Here is a 12,300-nt window from a genome sequence, read left to right on the forward strand (position 1 = left end):
CATTTTTTCTGAGGTTTCTTAATAGGTGGCAATCTCAGACACTTTTGGAATTAGTCCATTATAGCATATTTGAGGCTTACATTTCAGGCTTATGGTAGTATGTTGATTGTTCATGAAAAAATGTATCCTACACCTAGTGAATGTTACTATGTAGGTCTTCAGGATGAAATGAATATTTACAAGTGTACCTTAGTCCATTCTCCACTGCTTTCAGACTCTTCTAGTCTCCTTTAGTGGAAGAAGTAAGATAAACCTGGGAGATGCTGGTGGAGGCGGGGGGGAGTGGGGAGAGAGATTAGCAGTGCTGAAGTGAAGTAGCTATTTGACTTTTCTTTAGAGGCTTAAAATTCCTAAAATATTTGGGTTTAGAAATCTGATGTATTTAGTAAAGAGAAAAAATGCTAATGATTTTCATTTATGGATAATTCTGTTTTAAGTTCTCTTTTCCCAAGAGTAGCTTTAAAATTGGTGCTATCTATTCCAGGAGAAGAGAAAGCAAAGATTGCTTTCAGGTTGGGGGTTGGGACTTTAAGTAAAGATAAATCCCTGAAGAGCAGAACCACTTGTTCTGTTTAGCTCTACCTTAATTGTTTTGAAATGTTTCAAGAGATGTTATTTTATGAAATATCAGTCATCACATAAAAATGCATGTGAAATTATTTTTAGAGTATCAGTCAAAAGAGTTCCTTAAATTACTAGTTCACAATTTGACTTGTGCCAAAAATTTTCATAAGTTGTTGGATGAGCATTAGTTCTTTGGTGAAGTAGTTGAATCATACTGAAATACATATATCATTGGAATTATATCTGTTCAGAATAGTACAATTTTGATGGAGTTATCCTGGGTGTATACTGCTTTCTCAGATTACATGCCTTGATCCCAAACTACTGGAAAATATTTTCTGCTTATATTAAAAAATGTAGAGATATTAGAATTCCAAATCCCAGGAAATGCGTGTTTTATCTTTTTTGTGAATCTTCTTGGTACACAAATGCATGTGATGTGTATTCCTTGTCTTCTAGCATTCCAGTAGCTAATGAAAACTGTTAAGAAATTTCACAATCAGCATTTTATATCTGTAAGGCAAAATTCAAGTGAGTGAAATCTATAGATTTATAAGGTGAAAGTTTATATGCTTGGTCAAGTTACATATTTGGTTCCTGAAGATTTGTCCTCTCTCTGGAAGAAGAGCTGAAAGAGTGTGCATCGGTCAAAAAAAGCAGAAGTTCCCTAGCACCAAAGATCTTAGCATTTTCACAGCTCTTCCCAGCTGGATTTCAACCTAATTTGGCACACATATCATAGTTGACCTCAGACAGAATAATTCAGATGTTTGAACCTCTTAGATGTGTAGCCAAAAGCGAGCTGTCTTGTTGCATGTATTTTTAAACATCTGCAAGCTGAGCTGGAAAGCAGAATGCAAATTCTAGGACTTGAAGATACCTGTGAGGTTATGAGAATCCCTTCAGGTCTGTGGGGAATCCTGGAGCCTATGAACACATGCTTTTTCAGACACACTCTATTTAGAAGTTTAGTATTTGCTTTTGTTTCTATTAATGCAAGCACAAATAACAACAGACGCAGTTCATCAATAATTTAGAAGTAAATGCACAATCTGACATAATATCTTTTGTTGAACCTTTTAATGCATATCTCATGAGAAGTAGAGAAATTATCTCCTGCAGTTTATATTTCTCTTATATTCTGCGATATAAATAATTTACTGTTCATGTACGCAAAAAAGGTTTAATTTGGTAGCCATTTTTTTCTCTTTAGTAGCTCTCTTTTACTCACTGAAGTATATTACATGGACAAATGACATTTGCAGTACAGCGCAGAGGAATTCCCATGCCTCTTAGTTATAGGTAGGTAGGGTCTAACTCCTCCACTCATGGTCACTTGGGATTTAGGTGAGGAGTCTGAGGTTAGCATTTTGAAACCATAGGTAAATGAAAAGATGTCCTTATTGTTTTCGCTTGGTTGAATATTGTATATATGTCCTATTTTCATAGCACAGTATTTTTTTGCCTGAGATATTCCATTCTCTGACCATGATTTTTAAACACACTGTGGGGATGCTTGCTTTTCAACAGGGTGTCCTACATTCACCAGTTAGCCTTTTGAGGCAGAACTGAATTCTCTAGACATTGATTTTTTAAATACTTAAATTGATTGCTTCCAAGAAGTCCTTTATAAAGCCCCCATCCTAAAGCACTCAGTGAGAAATCTGTTGATATTTTCCAAAAATTAATAAATTTTGCCCAAAATTAATACCCACCCTCTTCTGTTAGCTTTGCAACATAGTTGCATTTCAGTGGCTAATGAGATGGCTTATCTCTGAAGTGATGCTTAAGCTACTCTCAAAGATTTGAAAAGTTGTAAACTGCTTTCAGAAACATTGCAGACAGTGATTAACTCAAAAAATGTCTCTCAAGGTAAGGAAATAGATGTGTGCCATCATAATTCAGTTGACTTCTCAACACATGCTAAAACAGCACCACATATTCAGTAAGTTCCAAACTTCCCTTAGGTTTTCTCATTCCCAGTCTAAGGTCCTTTGTGACAAAAGCTGTTGTTTTACAGAGGTGGAGGTATGAAACTACATCAAATCCTACAGGTTTGTGAATTCACTTAGCATCCCCATTCAGGATTTGCTACTACTGTGTGTTCAAAGACGGAGATGCACTGTCATCTCTTCATTGCAAATCCTCTTCTTCAGAAAAACCTAGTGCTATTATTATGTTTTCTTAGAGTATTTGAAATAGAAAAATGTGTTAACCTGGGAAAATGGATTTTCTCGGTTTTGATTCTTAGCAGAGGAACATAGTGGATAGCTTCAGGAGGCAAAGTTGCCATGTATATGGTTTCATATAGCACTGGGGTCAAGTGTGTCTCAACATGTTCGGTTATGAGGCACAAAGCACCTGCTTCTCTGAATAGTGACCTCATTGATATTATTTGACTGAGCTATGCTTGATAGCCTGGCAGTGATAACTGAGCATGGTATTTTTGCAGTCACTGAACATGAGGATTTGTGGTTTTGATCTTTTTCTCATCTATGCCATGGGAATTATCTGTCTTTTTCCTCATGAGTAAAATGCTAGCCTTGGGTTTGGAAGCCTCAGGTGGAGTAAAAGGAGAGAAATAATTGAGCACCACTGCATAAATCAAAATATCCAGGAACAAGATTCAAACAGAAATTCAAGTGTGTGCTGCAGTACAAATACTGCAATCACCATACTTAGGAATAGTGATTTGGCACATCAGAAACCCCTAGTAGGAGGTGACCTTAGGTGCTGAAATTTCAATTGAGAGTGGTATGCTGTATTAATTTTCTGATTACATATGTTATGGTAGGTCCATACACAACCGTCTGATCAAGAAGTCTATTAGAATGGCACCCTTATATGGTCAAAAAGAAAAAGAAAGAGAAAAAGAAAGAGAAAGAGAGAAAAAAAAAAGAAAAAGAAAAACAACAACAACCATTTATGAAAGTTGTGTCACATTTTGGAAAGTGCTAGTGACCAACGAGGCTGTACATCATCTGAGAAAATGGAGCTTCTCATAGACTGACAGTTCTGCAATGTTGAACTGAGAAGCTACTGCCTTTGCAATCTCTTAGGAGAAGGGGCTCACGGCAAAGAGATCTGTTGCAGTTTTTCAGAGAACTGTAGCTGTTCATTTCATGTTTGGTTATGTTTGTTTGTTTTTTTTTAAATTTTATTTCCCCTCATAATTGTGACATTTGATTAACCCAGAAGTTTTTGTTGGTCTTATGATAAGGTAAACTGTTTGCCTTCTTAAGGGTAGAGGCCATTAAAAAACTAATTTGTCTATAAAGTGAAGAAAAGCTTGATTTGTAACAAGCTTGAAAGGAAAGTGTATTCTCCCTGGAAAAAAAGAATTAATCAGAGGACTATCAAGTGAAAGCTTTAAGTTGAATCTAAGTGTATTTGGCAGGATGGCTATTCTTGTGAGTATATTTCTGTCATGTCTTAACATTGTGCTTGTCACAAAGCAGCTCCAGCACATCTTCAAATGAGGATGTCACCCGTGGTGTAGAAAACAAACTGTATGCTTTCTGTTCCACAGGATTTGCTGACAGAGCCCCAGAGTTGCCAGAGGCCATCCTCGTCTTGCCATGTGCTCTTGCTGCAGATGGTTGGGGCTGGTGGGGCAATGGCTGCCCATCCAACGTGGCCTGCACCTCGAGGGACTCCACACCAAGTGCTGCAGGCCTCCGGGCTGAGACACAGGTGTGTGATAGCACAGGGAATGCGACGTGCTATTGATTTTATGGTAATGTGTGACACATAGAGTGGGGGTCACATTCTGGTGTCAATTACCCTTAAGATGTGCGCCATGATACAAAATGCTTACCTTCTGTGGAACACGCAGTCTGCTAGTACGCATAGTTTTAATTTGAAGATTTTGAAATTTTAGACTGTCTCCTCCTCTTTCCTTTCAGCATGGCCCCAAATAATTATTGAAGTTATAATATAAATTTTTCTAATTTTTCTGCTTTCTGTTGCTTTTTGTGGAGTCCCAGGATAAGAATAAATGTCCAGGCTGACTAGCAAGGCTGAATGTTTAAGTCCACTCTATCCATTCTGTGGCACCTTGCCATATCTGCCTTGGTCTCTCTGATAACTTCTCAGTGAAGGCCTAGTTTCAGACAGTATGTATATAAAAGAAAACACTAATGAATAAGGTCACCAGTTCTGATAAACAATTAGTAATTGTCCGCAATCAGTCAAGTTCTGATAAAATGCAAGTCAGAACTCCTGCTTGATGATGTATATACATGTACATTTATTTACAAATTCCAGTATGTATGTTGAATTTTAATTTCTAAGCTCCTAGCTTTCATTCTGTTACAACCTGAAGCTTTTATTTGTAATTTTATTGTCAGGGAAAACTGCATGCCTCGTAGCTAGACTGAAATCCTCTATTATTTTAGCCAAATAATGGTGCATAAAAGGAAAAAGACTTCCCCATTCTACTCTGTCAGTGTATAAAGTTTGATGCTGTGGGAAAACTCTGAGATTTACAGAGAATTTGCTTTGTTTTGGTCTGCTGCTGAAAGTGACAACTGTAAGCTTCACTGTGCAGAATGCTGTCCGTGGAGAGAAACATTATCATATTTTATTGCCTGACAAATAGTTCATGTTACATGAAATACTTTGATTGTTATTGTTCTGAGCTTGAAGGCAGGACTGGAAGAGTCTAGGGCATAAGATTTTCATGGTGACTGAGATAACCCAGAGTTATAGGAGTTGAGCACAACCCCGTGCCTGTAGCTGAACCTGTCTGGGATGAGACTAACTCACTAAAACTTCTCTGGAGATGTCTCTTCTTGCCAGTAGTCTTTTCCTTCTTATAGATTATAAACAAACAAACAAATAAATAAGAACAAACAAACGAAAAAATCAAAGCTAACAAATCAACCAAAGAACACAAACCTCAACTGATGTTCTGGGTTTTATGACAGGAAGTGTGCTATTTTCATAAAAACAAATATGTTTTTAGAAGCAAATCCTTTCCTTTGGCTGGAAAAATGAAGATGTACTTCTCACTTTCAGTTTTCTTTGTGAGCTATGGAAACATAAACATGTATGTTGTGGTATGATGGCCGTATCGTGTGTTTTAACCTTAAAGGAATTACTTAGTCCAGTCACTCTAGAGTAACCAAGAAACTTTAGAGATACCAAATTTGCTGAGTAATATAGACTGATTCTTTTTAGACAATACAGAAACAGTGACTTGTTTGCTTAAACTCAAGTGGAGTTACTTCCTGGTGTTTTTCTCAAGTTTTGAGTAGGTGATATAGTCCTGCCTTAAACAACACAGCTGTTTGTCAAACATCTCTTCTCATTACATTCTTTTCAATTACTCCATATTGATTTATATAAGTGACTGTTCTGGCTCCTTTAATGACTACTTCCTTTTCTTGCTGTGTTGTCTTGCATAGGATCACAGGTTGACTATCCAGCCACTTAAGTGACATTAGTAATGGGCTAGAAGTATCTCTTTCTACACTGAAATATCTCCAAAGTATGTTAAAAAAAAAAAAGAAAAAAAAAAAAAAGAAAAAGAATTACTCGTTTCATGCTTGAAGAGATACAATATTTACAAGAATCAAGAATCAAGGTTATTAAGAGTAAGACAATGGACAAATATTGCTTGAAACTATGTTAGCTTTTCATATTGTACCATACTGTAAAATACCACTCTACAAAACCCTCCTCCTTGCCCCCCCCCAAAAAAAAGAAGAAAGAAAAAAAATAAGAATTATAACATGGCTATGTACTTTCAATGTTATTTGATTTACAAATATTTTCATTCCTTTTCTATTAATTTGCCAAGCCTAGAAAAAATAGAAATCATAATTCAGAATAAGTTACTGCATATGGTTTTAGCAGGGTTTTATTCTAAAAGTACTATTTATTTTCTTACTGGTGAGATGTATTCCAGGCATAAGTTTAAATGTTAAAGCAATCTAATTGAACAATATTTTTATATTGCTGTTGAGAGCATATGATATTTTTCAACAAACTCTAAAATTTATGTCAAGTTTTGGTTACACAGAAAGTCTCTTACCCAACTTTTATTTAATAGAATTCTCTGGTTTAGCATTTTTCAAAGAAAAAAAGAAATCTTTAAGTTTTTGGTTTTCTTTTCCTCACTAAGGAAAACAATAGTGAGAACAGTAGTAACTTTATCTGAATCATAAATTTCTGTTATATTTTTTTTATATTTATATTTTCTTTCTGTTCATAGGAGACGCAAATGCCATTTGTTTCAGTGTGTCAGCAAAGTCATATTGCGGATTATAGTTTGCTTGCGTTTCTGATACAGAAAATTATTTTAAGGTGCAGTTTAGGCAGTAAGCCCACAGTAGTTTATTATGTTGTGTATTCCTGTTGCTCGTTCCTATTGTGCAGGTAATGACTTTGGAGGCGGAGAATAAAATGAAATTCCCTGTTGAGTAGATAAACATCCATTTATTACTGCTTTTCTAGGTGCCAAATTATAGACTAGTTGATAGTGAGAACCTCTATCAGTTTTTAGCCTTTGACTCCAGATGAGTGAGATAATCACATGACTCATATCTCTTCCAAAGAAAAAGCACCTCTTCAGAAAGAGTGGTTGAAAGACTGTTGCTGCATTATTAATAAAAATAGAGGCAACACAGAATCCCTGATGTCTGAGGATGATGAGGTGAGACTTTGAATTGTCCCATAGGAAACAGCTTTATTTTATTTATTTTCTTCCAACAGGTTTTGCATTTTCTTTGTTGCCAGAGGCAGCTGTGATGCTTTCAAGTGTGGAGTATAAAATGCAAATAGCAGCTTCACAGCTGATAAGTGGTTAGAAATGTTTGGTGCCACAGAGTGGCAAACCTGCTTGGAATGTGTTAGCTCATACACATATTTCTACTTTGTAATGCACGAGTTTAGACTTCCTGGGTAGCTTTGGCATGTAAGGAATGATGTGCAGTGATGCTCACGCTCTGCTGATGTCAGTGCTGGCAATGAGGTGTGGTTAGTACGGTATTAAGACAAGCACCAAAAGAGTGATAATACTTCAATTATGTTACTAACAATTAACAATTAGGAATGCTTAACGTGTAATACCAGCACTTGCATTTTGAACATTTGGATTCGGTGCTGTAGCAGCTCTGCTGTAGGAACAATGACTAGTGGGTTCGTCTGGTAATGTTTAACAAGAGCCAGGGGATTGATGACACCTAACCTGTGTGAGTTACAAAGGGCTTACAGATGCCTCTCACTGGTATCTCTTTCAAAACGGAGAGCTTCTCTTCGCAGTGTATTGCACTTATATTTCTTCTTTAATGGAAGTAACTTTATTCAGGTGTATGAACACATCAGGTTTATTTCTGTGCCCTGTTTTTGAGTATCAACTCACGATGACTATACAAGAAATGTCTTTCAACCCATTAGGTTCTTTGCTACTTCAAAAACAGTATGCATTCAATAGATGATGTAATGATGCAGTATTCACACCAAAAGCAGAGTTAAAATTATAAATCAGTGAAGGGTTTTTTCTTCAAGTAATGTTCATTTAGGAAGATAAATGTACTTATAGCTTTTTCAGTGATTTTATTAGTAAGAACTGCTTATTTTGAAACCAGCAGCACTCCTTAAGTGCTAAGTGCAATAGGCAAGCACAGATTTGGTATATGGGCAGTAAAGAAATTCGTGTGGTGGAAGTTAACACTGTGTGTACAGTTGTATGTCACATTCCTTTAGCTAGTCTGACTTTCATGCAAGTCCAAAAGAAGAGAGCCGTAAGGACCAGCAAGCCAGAAAACCTGCACAAAACCCACAGTTTTAAAGAATTAGGGTTATTTGTGTGCTGAATAAAAGACTGAGTACTTAAATTCAAATACATGAAAGGTTGCTGCATAGAGGAAAGGAGTAAATTTTCTTATTTGTGGGGCATCAGGCAAGAATTATAATGGGCTTAGATTGTAGTGAGGGGTATTTAAGTTAGGCATTAGGGAAATCTTTTAAAGGTAACATTTGTAAAGGACGGCAGCTGATTATTTGGAGATACAGTGGATTTTCTACCGGAGACTTTCGGAATGAGGCAGCGTCCATCACAGGCAGGTTGGAGCTCCTTGATGGAAGAAGAAGGATGGATGAGATGACATTCTGACATTACTTCTCATCCTCCTGTACCCAGGTCTGATATTATGCTGTTCTGGGGATTCAGTGAGGTCCGAAAGTCAGAAACAGCTATTCCACCCTAAGATGTTTTATGATTGAACACCTTATTTTACCGCTTGTTGGGGCATAAGATAAAGCTCTAAGATACTCCTCACCGGTAAGTTTCCATAGATTACTTTTTCCAAGAAGGGTGTTAAGAGGATAGTCAAATCCCAACGAGATTTGCATTTGACTTGCGAAAATGCAGCTTGTCTCTTTAATACTATTTGAACCCTGATTGTTGTGTTCTTTCACAGTATTCTCGGTGCTTCTGTTGTGAATGAAGTCTTTTTTATCATTTGAAACAAAATTTGCATATTGTCGATAGGTATATTCAACCTCAGAAATTCAAGGGTTCAGTTCCAGCTTTATTTAAAGAGGATTTGATAAGATTAATTAAAATGGGTGTTGTGGAATACCCTTCTGGTTTTGTTTTATTTGTTCTGTTTTTTTTTTTTTTTTTCTTGAATATAGGAACATAAATAAAGTCTCTTTTATTCCAAGTTTTTGTGCCATCACATCATGTCCCACGTCAATTAAAAATTCTGTTCTCTAGAGAAGGTGTTATTTACAACACAATCCTACGGTATTCAAAGTAATATAAATCGTCTGGTCACAGCTGATGAAGACATTGTTTTCTGGAATGGATAGCAAAGTTCATTAGAGCATTAAGGATGGTATTCTTGTTATCTCATATGTAGATACAGTCTAGACACTTGAATAATCAGCAGAGTCATTAGAATGTCTGCCTGTAACAATACCAGTGTTGATGGTGAGAAAACAGAAATACTTCTTGCTCATCATTCTGTCTTTCACATTTGTCTTGCAACTGACTTTTCTTGCTTAGGTATTAATTTGCCCTACTTGTCGTTTGTTTTTCCATGCCTTCTTTTCAGATTGATTCAACAGCTGGAATGGGAAAATAGTTCTGGAACTGCATTGATGTATTTCCACTGAATGATAAAAGAATTAAACTAATACTCCACTGTCTTAATTAATTCTATTTACATCACTGAAGAATAGAAAAACACTCTTTTAGCAGAAGTCAAATCATTGTCTTTCACAAATGTTTATTCCTGCCTGCTCTTAAATTTGGAAAGAAAAGATCAATGCAAAGTCAATCAATGCTTTTTAAAAAGAAAATTTTTGATTGCATTCTTAGGCTTAAAATAGAGCGGTGGTCTTTCTGAGTATTAAAACAGTGACTTACATGGCTCCTCCTTCTCTTAAGTCTATTCTTTAAAAAGTACAATTAAAAGTGTATTTTTCCTGCTGCTGTCACCATGCATTAGTTCTGTGGCAATTTAAGAAGGGAAATTTGCTTTGAGGCCAACAGGATGGGGCTGAAGCGCTACACATGAGAGAGAATACGTTCTAGTGGGTTTTTAATAGGTTGAGAAAAAATACTGTTTGTCTTACAGAAACAAGTAAAGGGCCTCCTGTGACACATAAGATTTTGTAAGCACACTGAACTGGCAATCAGCTAATCTCCAGTGTCAGAATGATATCAGTAATTGGATCCCCTATGAAGCAGCAGCAGTCAGTGGTGGGTGGATTGTGTATGCGCAGTTCAATGGAGGCAGCTGAGTTCTCTGTGCTCAGCTGTGAGGTTGTGGGAGCACAATTGCAACGCTACCTGGAGAATTGAGGCAGGTTTTTAATTACTGTTTTATTGAATTATTTGGTATTATTTCTTACAAACGCGCAATGAAGCACCATTTGAGAATACTAATTTCTACTCCATTAATCATGGATGGTAGCACCTCTGTTGCATGCTTGTAACCTGCTAGTGTACTTCAGTTTTACATCAATCACAAAAGATGCCACACTTACATTTTTGTAGTTAACGCAGATTTTTGAGTCAGAAATGACTTTTTAACTGTATTTGTGATGTTATGATTGAAAGTCACAGGACAGATTTCAGCTTTACAGTGCAGCACCATGGGAATGCCTTGTTGTTTGAGAACAAAAACAACCCAGAATGTAGAAGGCAGAAGTACGAAAGGATTTTATTTTTTGTTCTGTCTGTAATGTGTAGGCCTATTTTGGCTCAATTAATCATCAGAAGTCTCTGTTCTTCTGTAAGTATTTTCACCGAGAGCAATAACTCCTACAAGACAAATGTCCTGATATTTTTGAGTGTTTTAAATATGTATATGTACGGTTTTTGCATGTATTTGATGTTTAAATTAATTTTAGACACAGATATGGATGTAAGGGATGTAAGATGCTCTTTCTCTTTTAACTGCCTCAGTACATACTCCTGTGAAGTAGTCCAGCATGTTTTTCAAGTCAGCTATGGCCCTAACAGGACAACTTTTTAAATCACTGAAGTGCCAAATAAAGCCAAGCCTTTGAAACAGTATGAAACTGGTTACTGTCATGTGATGTATTTAGCATCCGTGAATTGAACAACAGCTTTTGAAACTAATTTTCTTCCAGTTTTGACATAATTTCCCCTACCTCATCACCTGCGACTGTTCCTGGCACTTGAATGAGTCAGAACTCTCAGAATATGTTTTCCTATCTAATGTTAAATCTGAAAAACCTCAAAGTAAGTCTCTGTTTCAATGATTTCTCTTGAGTGGGATTAGAAATTGAGAATGTCCCTGTGGGGAATATAAACAGAGGGAATAGGGAATTTATGGGCATGGGAATATAGAGAGGAACATTTTAAGTAATATTTTATTTATAATAGATGATTGTGTGTTCTACATTTAAAATCTATTTTAATAACTTCTTATGAAGTCAGCTTGGTTTTGGTGTTTGGCCTCCAGCTTCAGTGTCACTTTGTTTCTTACTTTGCAGAACAGCAGCAGACAAATAGGGGTGGAACAGAATTGTGTGTTCTCACTCATGTGCCATAGCTGCATACGCTGTAAAAGAAGCAAAGTGTTATTGCACACAGTTAAAGAAAGACAAAAATTTTTAAAAAGATGAAGGAAGGCTGGTCAAAGCCCAGTAAGTTTTAGTAAATTCTGAGAAGGCAAATTTTGATCTAATTGGGCATAGAAAAGAGGGGGTTTCTTTGAGATATCATCACAGAGGGAAATTCATCAATTGTTCTTGAAGTCACTCAACACAGCGTTTGGGTTTGTTTTTTTTTTTTAAGTATATGTATTTTTTTCTTTCAAACTATTAATTCATTTTTCAGCATTCTAATGTTGTCTTTTCTGCCTTCTGTAGCTAAATAAAATTAGCTGTATTGGTCTAATCTTATTATCTACCCAGTGAATGCTACACACTGTGTAAAGCCTCCTCTGTCAGACTTCTTATGAAGCGGAGCATTTAAGTAGCCTACCTTTTCTTGGATGCTCCCAGTGGAACATTCCTTCAGACTTTTAATTTTTCTTTTTCCTTTTCCAAACTCCTGCTTTCGTAGATGTAGTTAAGTGATTTTTTTAAAACTTGCTTTGTTTCCAAGCACCATGGGCTGCCTTAGTTTCCCTAGTCTTATTTTTTCTCTTCTGACTTTCTTCCCTACTTAGGGCTAATTTTCTCTGAGATGTTTTGTGCTACAGCCACTTTTCAGGTTTACTGAGTACTGTTCTTCCATCCTATTTTTGC

Source organism: Centrocercus urophasianus, unplaced genomic scaffold, assembly GCF_019232065.1.
Source record: "Centrocercus urophasianus isolate 14NV4802_14NV808 unplaced genomic scaffold, USGS_Curo_1.0 seq_15, whole genome shotgun sequence".
Taxonomy (NCBI): domain Eukaryota; kingdom Metazoa; phylum Chordata; class Aves; order Galliformes; family Phasianidae; genus Centrocercus; species Centrocercus urophasianus.